At 44.3% G+C, this 19251-nt stretch overlaps 1 protein-coding gene across 1 annotated transcript in view; it reads right to left on the reverse strand.

Moving 5' to 3' along the window:
• Positions 1–19251, reverse strand: part of CFAP20DC (CFAP20 domain containing) — a 212081-nt gene that overhangs the window by 37445 nt on the left and 155385 nt on the right. The gene's annotated exons all lie outside the window — the stretch shown is intronic.

A 19251-nucleotide genomic window follows, 5' to 3' on the forward strand; every position in this document is an offset into this window, starting at 1 on the left:
CACCGCTCCAAACCACAGCTCTTAACCACTACACCATAGCATCCTCAGCATGCTACAATTCCCAGGACTTTTTCGGGGTGGGGTGGGGGAGGGAGCATGATAAAAGTGATACAAGTGCACCCTAGGTCTCCAACTCAGCAAGAACTGCACAAGTGACTCTTCTGCACTGCCTGTTACAAAAGAAGGCACCCTCTTGCCTCCTAGAGCACTGTCTGCCTCAACACACCACACTCATTTAGCAGGCTTTGGACTGTGGCCTATAAATGTAATATAACATAGTTCCCCAATCTCTGCTTTACGACAACAGTACTGCGGCACTAGTTTAGCGACATTATAAATGGTGCCAGTGAAGGAAAAAGCAACCCAATGTTTTATTACCTAATTTAACTACAACACAAACCCCTCCATCCTGTCCTTTTTTTCCTGCTAACTTTGATTCATGTGTTTATCAGCCTATTAGCTATATAAAAATTGCATTAAGGAACTTACACGAGGGAAAGCAGATACTCGGCAGGATCCCTGCATATCCTCGTTTCATCTCAGTCAAACAGGCGATAATGAAGCATATCTGTTATGAGCTGTCAGGGCTTGGATTTGCTTGTCTGCTGCTTGGAATGCCCACGCATTTAACAAAGTGTCAATTAGCTGTTTTCTCTTTTTTTTAAAAAAAATGAAAAGCCAAAAAAAGTGATGCGCAAGTAAACCATTCATTTCAGGAATTATGTTTTAATGCTTCACCAATTCATAAAACACCTGAAGCTGACTTCTAATAACCAGCCACCTCAGGTTTAATAACGCATGCTTTGTCTCGTGTGGCTCACACCCAAAAGCCTTCTGCCGTCCTGTGACTATAGATCGGCACCTGTTTGTTCTTAATGGATGACTAGAGAATGAGGGGCTTTAGAAAACAAAACAAAAAATTAATGGACAATGGAGTCAATAGAACAATATCTTAAATGTTAGCATAATCAGATCAGCGGAAGGACATACCGTTAGCCTGAGAAAGGTTTCCCTCTTCGGTACAGCTATGGTCATTTTTTAAACCACCCACGGAAGAAGTTGAGGAATCGTTTTAATTATGCAGCATGGATACTGTTTTGATAACGGTACATCACACGAAGAAGCTCGCTGGTATTACATTATGATAGATGAGCGGTTTTCAGACTGTATTCCAGGGAATACTCAATGAGAGTATCAGTAATGGAGAACAAAGTTTACATAAGCTAAGACTTAGTACAAGACTCCCCTACGGTAAGACTTTACAGGGGAAGACTGGCAATTTCAGGGTAACCTGACTATCGTTACAGATCTTGTCACTAAATTATCCAGAATAAGCTTCTAATGACCTCTGGGCTCCCTGGAACACTGTCTAACACCATTTACGGGAAGGGGTCAGTCGGGATAGAGCCTTCTTCCTCAAGAAATTCATCTCAGTACTTCTCCTCTGAGTCCAGATTCCCTTTCACTTAAATCTCTCTCTCTCTCCGTATATAGATATATTAGGTGTTCTTTGGAGAGCTGGTGCTAGTTCCCTTTTTAGCGTGTAATTCTCATTTTCATACACAAAATCTATTTTCACTGGAATCTAGCACAATTTTCTTTTATTTTAAAACATGGCATGAGCAACATGGGGTTGCTGGCTGAGAGTCCAGTGGCTGGTAATGTTACAGAAGAGGGCAGGGGAAACCATTTCATCTTGGGAAGGGTGGACGTTTGTGGAGATGAACCGCAGTTAAGAACATAAGAAAAGCCCTGATGGATCAGACCAAGGCCCATCAAGTCCAGCAGTCTGTTCACACAGTGGCCAACCAGGTGCCTCTAGGAAGCCCACAAACAAGACGACTGCCGCAGCATTGTCCTGACTGTGTTCCACGGCACTTAATATGTTCGGCATGCTCCTCTGATCCTGGAGAGAATAGGTATGCATCATGACTAGTATCCATTTTGACTAGTAAATAGTATAACCCTCTCCTCCATGAACATGCCCACTCCCCTCTTAAAGCCTTCCAAGTTGGCAGCTGTCACCACATCCTGGGGCAGGGAGTCCCACAATTTAACTATGTGTTGTGTGAAGAAATACTCCCTTTTATCAGTTTTGAACCTCTCACCCTCCAGCTTCAGAGCTGATTAAGAAAGCTCCACTGGGAAAATCCCACTACTCCCAGATCAACATGTTTTCACATCCTGTGGGGAAAATAACAAATCCCTCTGGTGTAACACCTGAATTCTGGCTGATGCATTCTGTTTGTCTCCAGCAACCAGGACTTCAAACCTAGATGGGCCAGGACCTTCAACGCTCTTGGAGAGGGGATTGAAAAGGAGCTGTTTTCCCTTTGTGTATGTCTGTGTAGGCCAACTAAAAAGTATTATCTGTGCGTACACCCATTTGCCAGGTAACTGTAGTTTTCCAAGTCAGGTTAGAAATCTTTGTTTTTCTTTCATAGAGCCTGCACCCTCATTTCTGTGGCCTGTATACTTTCTGGAGATGTTGATAGTGGAATAAAGACATAAAGGTAAAAAAAAGGGTAAAGGTAGTCCGCTGTGCAAGCACCAGGTCATTACTGACCCATGGGGTGATGTTACATCCCAATGTTTACTAGGAATACTATGATTACGGGGTGGTTTGCCGTTGCCTTCCCCACTCATCTACACTTTACCCCAGAAAGCCAGGTATTCATTTTACCAACCTTGGAAAGATGGAAGGCTGAGTCAACCTTGAGCCGCCTACCTGAAACCGACTTCTGTTGAGTTTGAACTCAGGTCGTGAGCAGAACTTTTGACTGCAATTCTGCAGCTTACCACTCTGCGCCATGGGCTCCTAAGACATAAAGAGGCTGCCTCAATTCATACCTGTGAGCCCTGCGGTGCCCACATTACCTATCAGCTCTGTTTGATGGCCCACCTAGCAAAATGGTGAGAGAGGGGTGAGTTTCCAGGAGCTGGTGCTGGCTACCAAAGAGGAGCCCCCTAAAATTCTGAAGCGAGTTGAGAGCAGTGAGGGATCTCCCCAGGGAAGGCCAGATCTCCCCAGGACGAAACAAACCCTCCCTTGGGGCAGGGTTGTACCTCACTCACATGCTTGCTGGCTGGTTTTACAAGCCAGAAAAAAGACTAACCTGCCAGGTGTCAGGGTAGGAAATATCGCAACAACTCCACAGTGTACATGGAACGGCTGTCAAATATTCCATGAAATGGAATCTTTGTATATTAGCTCTTCCCCCTCCCTTCATTTTATATCAGATCATGTTGAATTTGAACCACAGAAAGTACACATTCAAAATCTGTTTTCATAAGTGAGGCTAAAGCGTCTTTGTGTCTAACTCCTTTAAACTTGTAAATTAATAATATGGCATGCAACACGGGAAATACCAATTCTTAAAAATCAGGCTGGCTTTGTGATTCAAATGACCTGAGTGGTGAATAGGACAAATGTACAGTAATCAGCTGATGATGGGTTTTTTTGTGTTTTTTTGGCATAAAATAACAGTATTTGTGTTGCTGTCCACAGGACATGGTCTCTCCCACACTAGAATATGACAAGCAAAAGGCATGAAAACGTTAATATTTGAAAATACATAAATGTTGGAGATGGAGAGGAAAATGTGAAAACTTTTTTAAATGGCCCTTGAAGAAGGAGCTTACATAAGAACATAAGAAAGGCCATGCTGGATCAGGCCCAAGTCCATCAACCAGGTGCCTCGAGGAAGCCCACAAACAAGATGACTGCAGCAGCATTATACTACCTGTGTCCCACAGCACCTAATATATTTGGCATACTCCTCTGATCCTGGAGAGAATAGGTATGCATCATAACCAGTATGCATTTTTACTAGTAGCCATGAATAGCCCTCTTCTCCATGAACATGCCCACTCCCCTCTTAAAGTCTTCCAAGTTGGCAGCCATCACCACATCCTGGGGCAGGAAGTTCCACAATTTAACTATTTAAGCTTAGGGTGTAGTAAAGCTGCATGATGCAGCTGGCAAAAGCTGAATGAGCCACCTAACACTGGAGGGACCAACAAGAAGTCCTTGTACCCTGGGTAGGTTCACCATGAATACTTTCAATTAGATGTATGCTGGGAGTTCTGTGATTGGAACTCAATTCCTAGGCATGCTCTGTGAGCAGAGAGCCACAGTGACAAAGAGTCCATAAAGAGAAGCTGCCTAGCAAGTTAAGCATCTGGGTGAGGTGCAGGTAAGTGTCAGTTTTTATATTTAATATAATATGGTTTAAGTTAAAGGCTGTGCAATCTAAAAGGCAAAGGGTGAGAAAAGAGGAGACGACTGAGAGGGGATATGATAACCATGTTCAAGTACTTGAAGGGCTGTCATATAGAGGAGGGTGCCGAGTTGTTTTCTGTTGCTCAAGAAGGTCGGACCAGAACCAACGGGTTGAAATTAAATCAAAAGAGTTTCCGTCTAGACATTAGGAAGAATTTTCTAACAGTTAGAGCGGTTCCTCAGTGGAACAGGCTTCCTCGGGAGGAGATAAGCTCTCCTTCCCTGGAGGTTTTTAAGAAGAGGTTAGATGGCCATCTGTCAGCAGTGCTGATTCTGGGATCTTAGGCAGATGATGAGAGGAAGGGCATCTTGGCCATCTTCTGGTCACTAGGGGTGTGGAGGGGGAAGGTAGTTGTGAATTTCCCGCATTGTGCAGGGGGTTGGACTTGATGGCCCTGGTGGTCCCTTCCAACTCTATGATTCTATGATTCTAAAAATCCTGTAACAACTTACATCTTATTAGCATTGCTGCAGTTATTATGGCAACATAAAGCTGGGTTTTAAGGGTTGTAAATGGTTGTAAATCAACAGGGTTATTAGAGGTTAGGGCAGAGTAGATCACTGTGCCCTTCAGGCATGCTCTCCACCCACCCACCTGAAATTAATATCCATTGTTCAGGTTGGTGAATAGGTGACTCACAAGCTCTGCTTTAATAGGTAGGCCCCATCAAGTTGATTGGCTAAAGTAGAACAGAGAAGTGAAAATGGGGGAGTTAGAGTGCTTGGTTTTATGGGAAATCATAGATATAGGGAGCATTACAGAAACCTGGGAGAAAGGTCATCCCTGGATACAGGGAATGGCGTATTGGAGGAGGCATTGCTATGTACATGAAGGAGGCCATAGGATCTAATAAACTAGAAACCATAAAAAGGGCAGAGTTGTCCACAGAATCCTTGTGGGTGATAATACCGGGCCCCAAAGGTAATTTAGTACTGGGGATGTTCTATCGGCCCCCTGACCAAAAGGCTCATGGTGATCTAGAGAAGGAGAATGAAATCAGGGAATTATCCAAAGGTGACAAAGTTGTAATAATGGGAGACTTTAACTACCCTCATATTGAGTGAATAAATGCATGCTCCAGTCAAGCCAAGGAAATGTACAGGCATCTTCAATGACTGTGCCCTTGAATAGATGGTCATGGACTCAACCAGAGGGGAGGTGACCCTGGATTTAATACTCAGCAGTGCTGCCAGAGACTTACTGTGGGATGTGGATGTGGTTGAACCAAGTGGCAACAGTGACCACAATGGCATCAAATTTAATTTATATGTATGTGGGGAAATGCCTGGGAAATCTCATACAAATGAGAAACCTGCTAAAAAGGACGTTGAAAGGAACAGGTAGGAGGGTTAAATCTCTGGGAAAGGCTTGTGGAGTTACTTCCTCAATACTAAAGGCTCAGCTAGATTGTATACCACAGCACAGGACAGGAAAGGTAGAATAAACAGAGATCATTGACATGACTAACAGGGAAGGTGAAGGAAGCTATTAGAGAGGAAAAGGCTTCCTCCAGAAACTGGAAGGCTTGTCCAAATGAGGCAAACAAAAGCAAACACAAACTTGCACAAAGGAAATGCAAGCAAACAGAGATGCAAAAAAAAAAAGGGATTTTGAAGGACATATCATTAAACACATCAAGACCAACAATAAGAAATTCTTTAAGTACATTAGGAGCAGGAAACCAGCTAGGGAAGCAGTTGGACCATTGGATGACAATGGGAGAAAAGGAACACTAAGGGAGGATAAAGCGCTTGCTGAGAAGCTAAATGAATTGTTTTCATCTGTCTTCATTGTTGAAGCTATAGGGTAGATACCTGACCCTGAACAGATGTTCTGTGGAGGGGAAAATGAGGAGCTAGGGCAAATAGTGGTAACAAGGCAGGAAGTTTTAGAACATACAGACAAACTAACAAGTCACCAGGACCAGATGGTATTCATCCTGGAGTTCTTCAAGAACTCAAATGGGAAATTGTTGAACTTCTAACAATGATATAACATGTCCCTAAGATCAGTCTCCATACCAGAGGACTGGAGAATGGATAATGTAACACCAATTTATAACAAGGGTTCCGTGGGGACCCATAAAATTACAGGCCAGTTAGTTTAAGTCTGCTTCAGGTAAATTAATGGAAAGCATTATTAAAGATAGAACTGTCAAGCATATAGAAGGACAAGCCCTGCTGAGCAAAAAGCAACATGGCTTCTGCCAAGGTAGGTTCTGTCTCACTAACCTTTTAGAGTTTTTTGAAAGTGTTCATAAGCATGTGGACAGGAATGAGCCTGTGGACACTGTGTATTTGGATTTCCAAAAGGCTTTTGACAAAGTCCTCCACCAAAGACTGCTAAGCAAACTTCATAGTCATGGGATAAGAGGACAAGTCCTCTTGTGGATTGAGAGCTGGCTGAAAAATAGGAAGCAGAGAGTAGGAATCAATGGTCAGTTCTCACAATAGAGGGATGTGAGCAGGGGGGTCCCTCGGGGAATCTGTGTTGGGACCGGTGCTTTTCAAACTGTTATACAAATCTATGGTGAGACCACACTTGGAATACCGTGTACAGTTCTTGTTACCTCTCTCATAATTCTAGAATGCTGCTGAAAGTGAAGGGTGAGAGATTCAAAACAGTTAAAAGGAATTATTTCTTCACACAATACCTAGTTAAATTGTGGTACTCCCTGCCCCGGGATGTTGTGATGGCTCCCAAACGGGAAGGATTTAAGAGGGGAGTGGACATGTTAGGGCTATCCATAGCTACTAGTTCCGAGTATGAAACTTGCAGCATGCATCCAAGCAAAATCCTCACAGTGGACCCAGACAGCACACAATGACTTGGTAACATGCTATTAAGGTGCTTCATCATAACATCAAGTTATGAGAGACTGAGGCACAATTTACCCGACCAATCTATACTCTTTTTACACTACTTTAACTGTTATGACTTCTCCCATGGAATCCAGGGAATTATCGTTGCTCTGTTAGAGGTACACGTTGCCCTCACAGTATAATCCCCAAGGCTTCCTGGGAGAAAGAAATTATTGTTCAAGCAGTTTTAAGATGGTAGTGTGGACATGGTTTGTGGATGTGCAGTCTCTCAGATGCAGGTTCTCAATTTTTTAAAGCGGGATCCACTTCTCAACTGACTGCACTGTTTTGGACACATTTGCAAAGCAAATTCTTGTTATTTTCCGCCTCCCCGACATAAAATCTAGGAATGAGCATTGGGCTGAATTTTATAGCCATTTTGCACATTTGGCAAACCCAAATCTGTCATCAGTCCTCCCAGACCTTCCTTTCCCACCTCACCTTGTCCCTTCTCACCCTCCAACCTGGCCTCACGACACACCTTTGAGAGAAATGTGACTCGCTTTTGGGTCCCGGGTCACAGTTTGAGAACCACTACTTGAAGGCATCATCTTTCCCCCTTGCCATACAAATTGCTGAGAAGATGAAGTATCCAAACCTTTAGACAGTTTGATCCACTATCTTCTTTATTCTCTTATTTCCTTTGATGCATTAGCCGGGCTGACAAATATGGTGGAATAGAACTAATTCAGATTAACGACTACGAAGGGCCATTGCAAATTACTGGATTCTGTGAATTAGCGAACAAGCCCAATATAAAAGCAGAGTACATTTTGTGATACATTATCACTGCTCACTTATTTTGGCATTTGCAGGATAGTTCTATGATACTTCATAACGTTGCGCGGTCTGTTGTGTATGATTAATGAAGTTGTATGACCTCACTCATTTAATGAATCATAAGAATTAATATGCCTTTTTGGTATAGTTGAATTCAATTTTTTAAAATGTGCACTTTCAACCTTGAGCTATTTCGCTATTAAATCTTCACAGCAAAGATTTAAACCTTTGCAGCTTTTTTGCGTGGTTAATTTCTAATTTCAGTATGCAGGTAAGGATTGGAGGGACTACAAATAAAGACATATATGGATAGGAATAATAAAATCAATTTTTTACAGCATTTTACAGTAAGGAAATCTATTTATTTTATTTTTATGCTTGGCATGCAGAAGGTCCCAAGTTCAATCCCCGGCATCTCCAGTTAAAGGGACTAGGCAAGTAGGTAATATGAAAGACCTCTGCCTGAGAACCTGGAGAACCGCTGCCGGTCTGAGTAGATACTGACTTTGATGGAGTCTGATTCAGTACAAGGCAGCTTCATGGGTTCATGTGAGAAGAAGAAGAGTTGGTTTTTATATGCCGACTTTCTCTACCACTTAAGGGAGACTCAAACCGGCTTACAAGCACCTTCCCTTCCCTTCCCCTCAATAGACACCCTGTGAGGTAGGTGAGGCTGAGAGAGTGTGACTTGCCCAAGGTCACCCAGCTGGCTTCATGTGTAGGAGTGGGGAAACAAATCCAGTTCACTAGATTAGTGTTGACCGCTCATGTGTAGGACTGGGGAATCAAACCTGGTTCTCCAGATCAGAGTCCACAATATCTCAGTGGACCTCAGTTTGGAGGCATCTCTCAATAACAAAGTGAGTGTCCACAAGGGACTGGCCTATTTGGTCTTCTGGACATGACAGAAATAAGTACTTGAAAAGAGAGACAGTCCATGTAACATTTAACAGAATGTAGGGCAGACATGGGGCCAAGGAGGATCACGTGTGGTGGTGTTGCACCTGGGAAGTACAGACATCTGCTACAAATTTCAAACAGTGTGATTAGTGCAAATACTGAACGCACGTATGATGAGGTTTTCAAACATCCTTCCCATACCTTGTAGTGTTTAACATGCTTTGCCCCTGGGCTCTCATAATCATTCTTGATATTAATATAGCAGGCACTCTGAGACTAACGTTTTTACAGTGTAATCCTATGCAGAATTATTCCCACTGATTCTCCTATTGGATTAAAAGATGTAGGTAAAACCAAATGGCCCAGCATCCTTTCTTTCTTCCAGAGTGGTCAGCCACAAAGCCCTGCTGTCACCTCCCCACCCCCTCAGCAAATGGTATTCAGCTCCATGTTGCTTCTAAACATGGAAGTTTCATTTAGACATCATGGCTAGCAGCCATTGGTAGACTTACCCTCCATGGATTTTTCTAATCTTTCAAAAAACCCAGCTAAACTAGAGGCTGTCATTACTTTAAAAAAGGTAAAGGTAGTCCCCTGTGCAAGCACTGGGTCATTCCTGACCCATGGGGTGACGTCACATCCCGACGTTTACTAGGCAGACTATATTTACGGGGTGGTTTGCCAGTGCCCTCCTCAGTCATCTACACTTTACCCCCAGCAAGCTGGGTACTCATTACATTGGTTAGCAGTAAATTCGTTTAATTAATTAATGTGTGAACATGGATCTCCTTTAGCTCACCCAGGTTCCATTTTGGAAGGCGTCTACTGTGCATTGTGGGTACTGCAAATTAAGATGTCGGTGACCAGAAGGCTAGAGGATGCCAACATCCTTGACCCTGATGTACTCAGGTGTCAAAACAGACTTAAGGAGAATGTCATCCATCCCTTGAACTAACATCCAGAACATTTTCTGCCTGCTTGCTGGATATTGGCTTGTTTACCGCATTTACACCCTGCCTTTCTTCAATGGAACGCAAAGCAGCAAATTGTACTCAGTGAGGTCTAGTCAATACCTGTAAGGAAATCAACCAGGAGCCACCTGTGTTTGCTGCCCTGAGTACCAATGAAGAAAGGAGAAGTACAAATAAAAACAGTGGCGGTCTGAAACTGTCTTCACCATGGCTCAATTAAAACAAGCCCACGTTCGGGTGACAGCCATTCATGCCACAGTCAAGGGTCTCGGGCATGCTACTCTTAATTGAAGCCAGAAAAAGGAATTTGCAGACATGCTTGCCCTGACAGGCCCTAGGGAGATTTGGGCATCCCTATTAACTGTAATGGAGTCAACCGACCAGGGCTAGACTTATTTTACCTCATACTACTTGGTTTTGCCCATTGGCACATAAGTGATAAATTCTGCAACCAGGGAAACAATTAAAATAATTGCCTGCGTAATTGGCTATTGATGCCGGTTGCGAGAAGCTTCTACTCAGATTTCGTATTGAATTACACTTCAGCACAAAAGGAAGGCGTGCTTGTACATTGCACGTCCACCCCCTTTCTTCCCAATTATAACTGGTCTCTTTTCTCCCAACAGCCGGAATCTAAACCTAGTCTCCTAGGTGGGTTGGTGCGTCACCTCTCCCATTAGCTTATCTGTAAGGAGTGGGTGGGAAAATTATATGAAGGCAGCATAAGACTGTCAATGTAAGGTTGGACTGATTTACTGTACTGTGGGCAAAGCAAGTATTCCTCAAGGCCAGAATGTGCCTATTAACTAATTCATATCATCTGTTCACATTGCACATCAAAAGACAATGGACGCAGCCAAATCTCGACACCAGTACATTGAGCGACATTGCTGGAAACAATTTCATCCGTTTTCAAAAAAAGCTAAGAGAAGCCGGTTTGGATTAATGTGCTGAAAAGCAGTCCTTCACAATCACATTTTGGATATCAGTCTAATTCCATCCCTTAATGCCTAAAACTGTTCACATGAATGCCTGCTTGTCAAGGGTTTTGTGCTCGGATGTTTTATGTACTCTGCCCCAGCTATGCACTGACAGGTCCCAGTCTTTTTCGAAACAGCAAGGTATGTCTTTATTATCCCTATTTTACCTCAGAAGAAATGTAAGCAAGCAAATAAATGGGACTATGGAAAGACAGACAAATTAGAATTTGGATGAAAATATCCAGCACTACAAACTTGAATTAGAAATTTATTTACTGACTTTATACTCCACTTTTGTGTTCCTATCAGGTCTCACCAGGAGGCTTACAATCACTACAACATCAGAGCCCCAGTGTAAGTTGTGAGCAAGTTGATAGCATACCCACAAGCGACGAAGTAGCAGCGTAAGCCTAGTTTTCTGGTTATTGCGTTCCTTAAGCCATGCAACACTCTTGGTATTTTTCCAGAGATCAGGGAGTTGGATGCTTACGTTGGGATGAAATATAAAGGGAGAAAAAGGAGGAGCTGAGCAGATGAAAATGAACTCTGGAAGGTTTTATTTACGTTAGTTATAGTCCACCTGTCTGGTACATAAATAAGAGGGCAGGGAGAGAAATAGCTATTCATTTTGTACCTAAAAGGTGCCATGTGGGATGGTTTCAGGATTGGGAACAAGTTCCTTGGCTGTGTTGCCTGCAGTTCTTCAGCAGAAAACCTGGAGGGAGAACCTGGAGGCTTAACCCCATTTTGGTTATAACTATCTTTTGTCAAGGTCTTTGAAATCAACAGGTTACTTAAAATTTTTTACTTTGGTTTGTAATTCAGGAGTCCCTTTGACATTGATAAGCAAAGGAGAGATGCAGAACTAATGGAGCCTGAACAGACAAAGGTCACACTATCTCGAATTATGACACAGAGGTAACAGCCCTTTCCAACAGAAAGAATTCAAACTGCAGTGCCAGCTGAGCACTTATCAAATACCTTCCATTCCTATTTAGGTATGTCATCATATAGATTTTTCCCTTTTAAGTTCTGCTGGGTTTTAGTGCTTTGCTTGTATCTGGTCTTTTTCATTTGTTTGAACCAATTATGCACCTTGCCAGATAAGAACATTTACCAACTTTCTAGAGACTACAGCCAACATAACAGTATTTCCCTCCACTCCTTGGACTGGTAGTTTCTCTTTGTGTGTGTGTGTGTGTGCTGTCATGTTACAGCTGACTAACGCAACCCCATAGGGTTTTCAAGGCAAGAGACTTCGGAGGTGGTTTGCCATTGCCTGCTTCTGCATGGACTGAGAGAGTTCTGAGAGAACTGTGACTGGCCCAAGGTCGCCCTGCAGGCTTCATGTGGAGGAGTGGGGAATCGAACCCGGTTCTCCAGATTAGAGTCATAAGAACATAAGAAAGGCCATGCTGGATCAGACCAAGGCCCATCAAGCCCAGCAGTCTGTTCACACAATGGTCAACCAGGTGCCTCTAGGAAGCCCACAAACAAGACGACTGCAGCAGCATTATCCTGCCTGTGTTCCACAGCACATCATATAATAGGCATGCTCCTCTCATCCTGGAGATAATAGTTATGCATCATGACTAGTATCCATTTTTACTAGTAGCCCTCTCTGCCATTCTTAATCATTACACCATGCTGGCTGTCAAACCATGTGGAGAGATTCCCCCCCCCCCCCAAGTTTAAAATTCCACTTGTTTCTTCTTTTACCTACTGATTACTACTTCAGGGGTTGGTGGGACCAACGCTTACTCCCTGATCCAGAATATTCTTATCCATAATGTACTCAAAAACCCAGCCTCAAATAAAAATTCAAGTAGGCATTTAACTATTAACATCTGTTCCCACAAATAATCAAGTATTTCTGCATATGACTGTATACAGATTTATAGGCCCCATTTGACTAAAAATGTGATAATTTACTTTACGTGGGCAATTATTGAGGTAAGATGATTATCCTTTGACAGAAAGCCCAAAAATGAAATATTGATGTCTCGTCTTAACTTCTTTTATGTAGTTACTTTAAAAAAAAAAAACACACACACACACAGCTATTTGATTTTTGGATGCCTGAACTTCAGCTGGTGACTTAGGAAGCGCCTGGAATGACACTGACTCAATTTTGGGACATCTGGCGGGAAGTAGGCAGAGCCAAGGTTTATAAAAATGCTTTCCTAAATAGAAAGTGACAGAACATTTACTTTGTTTTCATAAACACTTTCTGAAAATGCTGAATTTACTTCTCTTCCCAAATGTTAACCATGTCTTAAAATTTCAAGGAAGGGCACTGGCCCAAACATCCAGGACCAACCATGGTCTCAGCCTGGTGTGTATTTATGACTACCCAAGTGACTTCTAGGAGCCCCGTGGCGCAAAGGGGTAAGCTGCAGTACTGCAGTCAAAAGCTCTGCTCATGACCTGAGTTCGATCCCGACAGAAGTAAGTTTCAGGTAGCCGGCTCCAGGTTGACTCAGCCTTCCATCCTTCCGAGGTCGGTAAAATGAGTACCCAGCTTGCTGGGGAAGGCACTGGCAAACCACCCCGCAAACAAAGTCTGCCTAGTAAATGTCGGGATGTGATGTCACCCCATGGGTCAGGAATGAACTGGTGCTTGCACAGGAAACTTTACCTTTTAGTGACTTCTACCAGTCATAACTGAGCCTGGAAGGGGGGCGGTGGGTCTTTAAACGGCTCCGCGCCGCGCCAGGGCTGGCAGCACGGAGCAGTTTAAGCATCCCTCCCCCCCTTCCAGGGACTCCCTGGAAGGGGGGCGGTGGGTCTTTAAACTGCTCCGCGCCGCCCAGGCTGGCAGTGCGGAGAAGTTTAAGCATCCCTCCCCCCCTTCCAGGGACTCCCTGGAAGCAGGGCGGGGGGGGGTCTTTAAACTGCTCCGCGCTACATGGGTTGGCAGCGCGGAGCAGTTTAAGCATTCCTCCCCCCCTTCCAGGGACTCCCTGGAAGCTGGGCGGGGGAGGGTCTTTAAACTGCTCTGCACTGCCCAGGCTGGCAGCGTGGAGCAGTTTAAGCATCCCTCCCCCCTTCCAGGGAGTCCCTGGAAGCAGGGCGGGGGGGGGGGGTCTTTAAATTGCTCCGCACCGCCCGGGCTGGCAGTGCGGAGCAGTTTAAGCACCCCTCCCAGGGACTCCCTGGAAGGGGGGCGGTGGGTCTTTAAAGTGCTCCGCGCTGCCTGCCCAGGCAGAACGGAGCACTTTAAACTGCTCCGCCGGCTGGGTCCCGAAGCTCAGCTGTTGGGCGGGACCCCGCCCCCGCCCAACAGCTGAGCATCAGAACCAGGCAGTGGAGCAGTTTAACCCCCCCCCAAGTGCTCCACACTGAGCACTTTAAACTTCTCCGCTGCCTGGTCCCAACGCTCAGTTGTTGGGTGAGACCCCGCCCAACAGCTGAGTGTCGGGACCCAGGCAGCGGAACAGTTTAAATCCCCCCCACACCGCCCAGCTTCCCAGGAGTCCCGGGAAGCCGGGCGGGTGTGTGTGTTAAGCATCCCTCCCCCCTTCCAGGGACTCCTGGGAAGGGGGTGGGGGGGGTTAAACTGCTCCCCCCAGGCGGTGTGGGTTTAAACAAACGGGCGGTGTGGGTTTAAACTGCTCCCTCCTTTAAAGACCCCCCTGCCCAGTTTTCCGGCAAACCGGGCGGGGGGTCTTTACACCAAATTTGTTCGGGAATGCCGAATTTACCGCCGCATTCGGCATTCCCGAACAAGGGGGGGGTTGGAATTCAGCCGAACCAGTCCCAAGTCGGGCCAGGTTCGGCCGAATCCGAACCGGCCCAAATTTTTTTTTTCAACAGCCCTAGTCTAGATCAAGGGAAGTAATACTACCACTGTATTCTGCACTGGTCAGACCTCACTTGGAATACTGTGTCCAGTTTTGGGCTCCACAATTTAAGAAGGATGTTGACAAGCTCCGTGTCCAGAGGAGAACAACAAGAATGGTCAAAGGTCTGGAATCCATGCCCTATGAGGAGAGACTTAAGGAGCTGGGTTTGTTTAGTCTGGAGAAGAGAAGGTTAAGGGGTGACATGATAGCCATGTTTAAATATTTGAAGGGATGCCATGTTAATGAGGGAATTAGCTTGTTCTCTGTTGCTTCAGAGACTAGGACACAGAGTAATGGATTTAAACTAAGAGAAAAACGATTCCACCTAAACATTAGGAAGAACTTTCTGACAGTGAGGGTGGTTCGACGGTGGAATGCCCTGCCTCGGGGTGTGTGTGGAGTCCCCATATTTGGAGGTCTTTAAGCAGAGGTTGGATGGCCATCTGTCGGGAGCGCTTTGATTGTGGGATCCTGCATGGCAGGGGGTTGAACTGGATGGCCCTTGAGGTCTCTTCCAACCTTGTGTGATGTTGTGATTTTTATGAACCCCCCCCCACGGAAATATGAAATGGTTTACCTAAACAAACCTTTTTTTGTATGTTTCACTATAATGGAATTATCGTAATACATCCTGCTGATCCATACAAATCACAATCATTTTCTAAATATAATCTTACCCTGTTTTTCTGTATGAGGTTTTGTTTCTAGGGTTTATTTCCCAAACGTTCAGAATCAGATTTCAATCTCTTCTTTACAGGAATAAATCTGGTAAATGGATTTGAAAGACTACTTCTGGATCACAGACTTGAAGAACAAACATTTCCTCTCGCATTCTCTTGCACACCAACATGCCTCCAAGAGCAGCAGCTCAGAGCTCTATTTTAAAGAGACTAACAATGTGGAACAAGCCATTTCAGGCTCTATATTACCTCTTTACTATATACATCTCCAGTTTTTATATCATGATGTAATCTGACCTCATAATTGTGTCAGACTCTATATTTACAGCCCAGTAACACCATTCAAGCCGTTCACAAGGGCCACTGAATTTATGGTGGAAGGAGCATGTCAGGTACTTTACAGACTGGCTGTGCATCCCAGAAATAATAATAATAATAATAAAAATCAATACTATAAAGTAGGGTGGAACACAATGTTTGCTTTTTTACAGTCTCCCTCCCTTCATTTTTTTGGGTATGAACATACATGTGAGCCTTCAAAATAGTTATAAATCGAGTGTTTTGGAGTATCGCCAATTTGGTCCAGTGACTTCAAGGGGAATAAATGAACTTCACTCCACAAACTGGGATGAAGATTGTGCCCTAGGTAGTGGAATAAATAAAATAGTTATGATATGATGGATAAAGGGCCTGGGAGGTAGAGACTTTTTGGGCTCTATTCAACCCCCGCCCACACACACACCCTGATACTGTTGCTCTTTGGCAGATCATTAACTTTAGCCACCTTGAAGCCCCTCTTTGGATCAAAAGAAGGGATATAAATTTTGTAAATAAAACAAATAGATTTAAGGATTGTTTCCCTTCTGCAAAATGCAGATGGTTGACCAATGTCAGCAAGAGTGAGGAGTATTCAAGACCAACCCCATACACTGGCCAGAGGACGAATGAGGGCTGGGAGCTCCTTCCCCTTCCCTCCCTGCAATAATTCTATCAGAGTTGACTGTTGTCTTGTGGAAGGGCGACAGAGAGGAATACTTGTGACCCGCTATAACTACCATTAGATAGGGATTGTAGAACTAACTATGCCTTTAATTGGTTTACTTAACATTAGGGTTGCCAACCTCCAGTTACTAGTTGGCAATCTCCTGCTAATACAACTGATCTCCAGCCGATAAAGATTGGTTCGCCTGGAGAAAATGGTTGCTTTGGCAATTGGACTCTATGGCATTGAAGTCCCTCCCCAAACCCTGCCTTCCTCAGGCTCCACCCCTAAAACATCCCGCTGGTTGCCAAGATGGACCTGGCAACCCTACTTACCGCCACTTCCAGTTTCCTAGTCCAGCCATTTTTCCAGGGCAGGAATAAGCAGCAGTGTTAGTATCCGCAAACAGTGTGGGTGGAGCTGGGCTCTAGTCATCTAGAGTCACCTATGTTCCTGCCTGGGTTTAGTCTTATACACAACTCTAAGCACAACAATTTTAATTAACATGTTTTTTAAAATCATAATCTACAATTGCTATGCCTTGGGTAAACACATGCACAGATTATCTTGTATATTCTAAAGTTCAGCAGATTTGAGCAAAAATGGATCAATGGATGGGATCAATTCCAGGCCTTATCAGTGAGACAAAGGATACTGTCTAAAACCAACCTAAGTAAATGCCAGGGAATGAGTGATCTATCCTAAAAGATAAAGATCGATGGAAAATATAACGGAAAGCCATCAAAAGACAAGTAAGAGCAAGAGAGTTACTCGAAAAAAGTCATTAAGAAGCACATAACCATCCCTACCAAAAGATGGATCTGGGCCAATATTAATATCCCCGGAATTATCACTAGGAATGAGTATGCTTATCTGAGACCTAAAATCTTACCCAGCCCCTTAAAGTTTATAACAAAAAGAATGCACAGACACACAAAGCCCAGTGGTAGAGCACATGCTTTGCACGCAGAAGGTCCCAGGTTCCATTCCCAGCACCTCCAGTTAAAAGGATTAGTTTGTAAATGACCTGAAAGGCATTGCCAGGTAGAGTAGATAACACTGATTTGATAGACCAATGCCTCACTCAAAATAAAGCATGTTTCATGTGACCAATACAGCACATCACTGCTCTCCCATTTACCGAATACAGTTATTGTGCCAGCGATTACACATCTCCAGGAAGGACAGAGAGGAGAAAAGGGCATTTTCATAAATGACTCTTAAGTTGATTTTATGTCCTCTGTGTGTGCGTGAAGTGCCATCAAGTCACTTCCGACTCATGGTGACCCTATGAATCAACAGCCTCCAAAACGTCCTATCGTTAACAGCCTTGCTCAGGTCTTGCAAACTGAGGGCCGTAGCTTCCATTACAGTCGATTCCTTTATAAAGTCAATTCCTAGCATGATAGCCTTTTTCGAGTGACTCTTGTCTTCTCATAATGTGGCCAAAGTACGATAGCCTCAGTTTAGTCATTTTAAATTGAGGCTATCGTACTTTGGCCACGTTATGAGAAGACAAGAGTCACTCAAAAAGGATATCATGCAAGGGAAAGTTGAAGGCAGCAGGAAAGGCAGAGGAAGACTCAACAAGAGATTGATCGACTCTATTGCAGTTCAACTGTCTAGAGTGAAAATTAAATTTAAAAACGTCTTTCTCCCATTTTCTGTCCCTTATTATCACTGTTCACACAAACAGAGAGCGGCGTCAATGTCATTCTTGTCTTGCAGATGGTCCTACCTATCCCTGGGACCTCTGCTAATGTTTCAATGTCTTCTGCACCTGTCACCTATTCTAGTCTGACCTGTTACATCCACACCAGCACATTCTGCTGCGGTAGGCTGCGCTCCATGGCAATCTGACACTCTGTCTCCATGTTCTTTTCCCTCAGGATATCCCTGCATTCACTGTGGGAAGGCAGCCGTGTACTTCCGGTCTGGCATGTGCGCTGGCAGGAGGGGTTGAAGTGCCCTCCCCATGTATACTGTAGTACACCGGTTCCCAAACTGTGCTCTACAGAGCACTTGGTGGTCCACGAAACCTCTAGTGCTCCGTGAAGAGACTGGAAAGAAAAAATACTACTGTCGTTCGGTTTGGAATATAGGTGCTAGGTGAAAATCAGTGCTCCGTGACAAATTTCTCTCCTGGAAAGTGTTCCATGACTCAAAAAGTTTGGGAACCGCTGCTGTAGTAGATTTCATGTGTCGAGACCTTCTGCATTCTGTTTGAGTGGAGATGCTCCTTCCTTTCCACCACATTTGCAAACTCTCAGCATGCTTCCTTGATCTCCCCCCCCCCCCGCCCGCCCCAGGCTCAGTGCATTTCAAATTGCTACAGGGAAGCCCTTGAAAACCTCTCTTGAGTCCTACAATGAGAAGATCAGTATGAGGGGGACAAACTTCCCTGAAAGACAGTTTGTTCCCTATTACTGATTTGTCTCAGTAATGGGTACTTGCAGGAGTCTGGGTTATGTTTTAGGTGTACTCTCAGTTCAGACAGGCAATAAGGTGGGCCAATATTGTGCATGAACTCACTGTGCCTCTGGAACACCCTCCAGAGTGTTGTTCAAACACTGTTCCCTGTGGCAATGCCCCTTGAAGGTAAAAAAGCTTGAAAACACTGCTTTAGACTAAATAGACTCAATTTAGGTCTGAGCTGAAAGTTCTCTTGTGAGTTTTTGGGAGGTAGACTGGGGGTGGAACTTCTCAGGAAAGCCCCTTCTCTCCCAGTTTAGTTTTTTCCTCTGCCTCTCGGTGATCGTGGTGTCAGTTGCGACCACACACCCTGCAACTGCCTGGCATTTCATTGTTGTCCTGAAAAAGCCAGAGTGATGCCAGGGAGTACTGCCCACGTTCACATTTTGCAGGCATGGCATAATCACGATGCCCAAATGGTGAGATCAATGCTTCTTGCCTTTACTCAAGCATTGCAAGGGAATGGAAAAGACGGAAAATATATGAGAAATGGGATA

Source organism: Euleptes europaea, chromosome 1, assembly GCF_029931775.1.
Source record: "Euleptes europaea isolate rEulEur1 chromosome 1, rEulEur1.hap1, whole genome shotgun sequence".
Lineage (NCBI taxonomy): Eukaryota > Metazoa > Chordata > Lepidosauria > Squamata > Sphaerodactylidae > Euleptes > Euleptes europaea.